Raw genomic sequence first — 5111 nt, 5'->3', positions numbered from 1 at the left:
ACTGAAGGGAAAGGCGCTGGATTGGGCCACAGCAGTCTGGGAAGGAGGTGAGGCCGCGGCGCTTCCCTACTCCACCTTCCTCGATCGGTTCAGGGCGGTGTTCGATCATCCCTTGGAGGGAAAGGACATGGGTGAGCGTCTCCTCCGGCTACACCAGGGAGAGGCCACGTTCGAGTACGCCCTGAGCTTTCGCACGGTGGCGGCGTCTTCTGGCTGGAATGAGTGCTCTGCGCACGGCCTTCAGGAGAGGCTTACGGGAGGACATTACAAAGGAATTCGCATGTCGGGATGACGAGATGGACCTTGATACCCTCATCGCCACTTCCATTCGTCTCGACGACATGTTGATAGACGGACGGCGTTCCCAACACCACACGGAGCCTCGACGCTCACCCCATCTGAGCTATGGAAGCCGCCATGCCTCCGAGAACTCTAACATGGAGGTGGGCAGCACCCCCTACACCACCACGGACCACAGATCTCCTGGCGGCTCCCTATCTAGGCGGTATGACTGCCGTCGCCGCTCCGTGAGTGTTCCGTCATCACCTGTCACCAAACCATTGTTTTTAGTTCCCCTAATGGTGAATGGTTCTTCCTTCTCTTCACTTTCCACGGCAATGATAGATTCCAGATCAGCAGGGAACCTTATCGATCTCTGAATGGTGGTTGCCCACCGTGCCACTGCCTTCTCTCTTACACGTCACCTCGCTGGACAATAAACCACTCGGATCAGGCACCATTACGCACGTCACTCTCCCCATCACCATCACCATTCCCACACTACCGGAGCACCACGAGGAGCTGTCCTTCCACATCGTCACGTCACCCCTTCACCGGATCGTCTTGGGATTGCCCTGGCTCAGACTACACAACCCCACCATCAATTGGATCACCAAGAGGATCACAGCCTGGTCCCTCTCATGCCGGAGGACCTGCCTGCCGGTGGTTGATTGTGTCGTGTACTCGGTTCCCTCCAGCCCAACATTCCACGTGAGTACGCAGATCTCTCCGATGTCTTCTCTGCCTCCAAGGCTAAGTGTCTCCCTCCTCACAGGCCCTGGGACTGCGCCATTGACCTGCTGGAGGGACAACACCCCCCGAAGAGTCACATTTACTCCTTTTCCATAGCGGAGACTGAGGCCATGGAGAAGTATGTGGCGGAGACCCTGAAACAGAGGTTCATCAGACGCTCTACCTCTCCTGCCTCCGCCAGCTTCTTCTTCATGGCCAAAATAGATGGAGGACTGAGGCCGTGCATTGACTATCGGGGGCTGAACGCAGTCACCACCAAGTACCGATACCCCCTCCCTCTGGTTCCGTCGGCCATCGAGCAGCTGCGAGGGGCCCGGTACTTTCCCATGTTGGACCTGAGGAGTGCCTAAAACCTGATCCGAATCTGGGAAGGAGACGAGTGGAAGACGGCATTCAGCACTACCTCAGGCCACTATGAATACTGCGAAATGCCCTACGGCCTCGCTAACGCACCATCCGTGTTCCAGTCCTTCGTCAATGACGTGTTCCGAGACATACATACTACTGAGTAGACAGGTGGTGGTGTACATCAAAGATATCCTGATCTACTCGGCTACGTTCGAGGAGCACATCAGGGACGTCCGAGCGTTCCTACTCCGCCTCCGGGAACACAGCCTGTTGATGAAGGGGGAGAAATTCAAATTCCACCAACAGGCCATCTCCTTCCTGGGATACAGGATCAGTCCTCAGTGGGTGTTCATGGAAAGAGCGAAGACGGACGCCGTCAGGTCATGGCCAGTCCCCACCACCATCAAGGGCCTACAGAGCTTCCTGGGCTTCGCAAATTTCTACCGCCGTTTCATTAGGTCCTTCGGCTCCATAGCCGCCCCCGCTCACCTCTCTCCTTAAGGGTGGACCTCAGAGCTGGCCTGGAACCCTGAGGCTGACGCTGCCTTCAAGAGGCTGAAGGAGAGGTTCACCACAGCACCCCTCCTAAAACACGCAGATCCAACTCGTCCTTTCATCCTGGAGGTGGACGCATCTGAGGAGGGCGTGGGTGAGGTCCTCTCCCAGCGGCAAGGTAAGCCAGAGAAAATGTATCCCTGTGCCTTTTTCTCGAAAAAGCTTACCCCCGCAGAGAGGAACTATGGAGTTGGAGACAGGGAGCTGTTGGCGGTGGTCCTCGCTCTGGAGGAATGGAGACACTGGCTGGAGGGCACAGTCCATCCATTCCGGATTCTCACTGACCACCGGAATTTGGAGCACATACAGGCAGCGAAACGGATGAACTCTCGTCAAGCCAGGTGGGCCCAATTTCTTACTTGCTTTCAGTTTATTCTGTCCTACCGCCCAGGATCCCAGAATGTGAAGGCCGACGCACTCTCTATAGGATGCACCATACCGGAGAAAGGAAGGATCTGGGGGGTCCTATCCTGCCTCCGTCTCTCATCCATCTCTTGATTCCTGCGTCTGCGTCCTACCTCTTCGTATCCTCAGTATTGTCAAACTAATAAACCATTTCCGATGCACATAACACACACACACACAAACACAAACACGCACACACACTGACACACACACAACACACAGCCCCTCCTCACAGCCATATTACAAGCCATGATGATGCTAACTCAATAATGTGCATTCCAATCATGTATTTCAGTAATCACTATTAATCTAATGTTCAGTTAACCAGAGACTTTTAGGGTCAGATTTACTAAGCGTTTGCACTTTTCACGGCTCAAGGGAAAATTAAACATTGCGGACATGCAGGGTAAAAATAATTTATGAAGGTAAAGTGTAATTAAGATGAAGTCTAGGGCAGATGGAGAGAGTGTTATGCTTTGGTGCCAGTGCTTAGTTAGTGGTAAGTGGTAAGTAAGGGCTTAGCACAGTAAATGTGACTCACAGTATTGTAGCCAGTTGGTCTGTGTGTTGGGATGAGAGGGGCCTGGGTTGTTCACTGGTGTGTGTGTTGGGATAAGAGGGGCCTGGGTCGTTCTCTGGTGTGTGTGTGTGTTGGGATGAGAGGGCCTGGGTCGTTCTCTGGTGTGTGTGTGTGTTGGGATGAGAGGGCCTGGGTCGTTCTCTGGTGTGTGTGTTGGGATAAGAGGGGCCTGGGTCGTTCTCTGGTGTGTGTGTGTGTTGGGATGAGAGGGCCTGGGTCGTTCTCTGGTGTGTGTGTGTGTGTTGGGATGAGAGGGCCTGGGTCGTTCTCTGGTGTGTGTGTGTGTGTTGGGATGAGAGGGCATGGGTCGTTCTCTGGTGTGTGTGTGTGTGTTGGGATGAGAGGGCCTGGGTCGTTCTCTAGTGTGTGTGTGTGTTGGGATGAGACGGCCTGGGTCGTTCTCTAGTGTGTGTGTGTGTTGGGATGAGAGGGCCTGGGTCGTTCTCTGGTGTGTGTGTTGGGATAAGAGGGGCCTGGGTCGTTCTCTGGTGTGTGTGTGTGTTGGGATGAGAGGGCCTGGGTCGTTCTCTGGTGTGTGTGTGTGTGTTGGGATGAGAGGGCCTGGGTCGTTCTCTGGTGTGTGTGTGTGTGTTGGGATGAGAGGGCATGGGTCGTTCTCTGGTGTGTGTGTGTGTGTTGGGATGAGAGGGCATGGGTCGTTCTCTGGTGTGTGTGTGTTGGGATAAGAGGGCCTGGGTCGTTCCCTGGTGTGTGTGTGTGTTGGGATAAGAGGGGTCTGTGGCTGAGGATGGACCCCCCCCCCCCCCACACACACACACAGGAAGAGGAAGACACCAGTCTGCATGGTAACCACTGTCTTTCTCTATTACATTATCCTACTCTGTGTGTGTGTGTGTTTGTGTGTGTGTGTGTGTGTGTGTATCTGTGGGAGCATGCATATGTGTGTGTTAGCTACTGTGTTTCTAGATGTATTAAGATGGTGTGGCTGTCTGTCTGGCTGGCTGTGATTGGTGGAGCTGGGCTGGCTGAGATCTCACTCCTGGTCACTCCAGCTTAAGTGGATTCATTTGAGAGGCTGAACCATAGACAGACCCTTATTATGACAGAGAGAATGCAGCCACTAAACCAGGCAGCCAGACAGCCAATCAGCGAGTCAGTCAGCCAGCCAGCCGGCAAGCCAGCCACTATGCCAGCCAGTCAAACAAGCCAGCCAACCAACCAGCCAGCCAGCCAGCCAGCTCAGCTTGTCCCTGCACTGACCGTTATTTCAGTCTCTATCGCTCAGCCAAAAGGCTATAAAATAACTGGTGTTTCTTACTGTCTTGTCTCATGCCAGCAGTGTTGTGTTTGTGCTTTGTTGGCTGACTCTAGTCTGGCTGATTCCATCTACACCAAGGTTACGTCCCAAATGGCACCCTATTCCCTATATAATACACTACTTTTGACCAGGGCCCCTATCCCTACTTATAACTAGGGCCCATAGAGTCTCTGGTCAAAAGTAGTGCACTACATAGGGAATAGGGTACCTTTTAGGACGTAACCGAAGTCCTCCTGACTTCAGCTCATGTTGAACCATGAACCAGGCTAGGCTGACCTAGGGTCAGTTACATGAAATGACCAATCAGCACCGTATAAACTCATATTACAATAGACCTGACCCCAGACCTGTCCTTAACAGTCATAACCTGGAACAATACCATCAGTAGTGACATTATGTAATCTGTTACCATGGAGACCTGAAGACGGACAGACCAATTCCCTGACCAGAGAGATGTTTAAGAAGGAGTCTGGGGGGGCAGAGAGAGAGAGACAGAGAGAGAGAGATGGAGAGAGAATTACCGTCCGACAGACCACGTATTCACCCTGCACACCTTAATTGACAAACAAACAAACCAAAACAAAGGCAAAGTCTTCTCATGCTTTGTTGATTTCAAAAAAGCTTTTGACTCAACTTGACATGAGGGTCTGCTATACAAATTGATAGAAAGCAGTGTTGGGGTAAACACATACAACATTATAAAATCCATGTACACAAGCAACAAGTGTGCAGCTAAAATTGGTAGAAAACACACACATTTCTTTCCCCAGGGCTGTGGGGTGAGACAGGGATGCAGCTTAAGCCCCACCCTCTTCAACATATATATCAACAAATTGTCGAGGGCACTAGAACAGTCTGCAGCACCCGGCCTCACCCTACTAGAATCTGAAGTAAAATGTCTATTGTTCACAA

The sequence above is a fragment of the Coregonus lavaretus genome (assembly GCF_964263955.1).
Source record: "Coregonus lavaretus genome assembly, contig: HAP1_SCAFFOLD_3160, whole genome shotgun sequence".
Lineage (NCBI taxonomy): Eukaryota > Metazoa > Chordata > Actinopteri > Salmoniformes > Salmonidae > Coregonus > Coregonus lavaretus.
The sequence above is the reverse complement of the archived record's forward strand: the minus strand, read 5'-3'. Positions refer to the sequence as shown.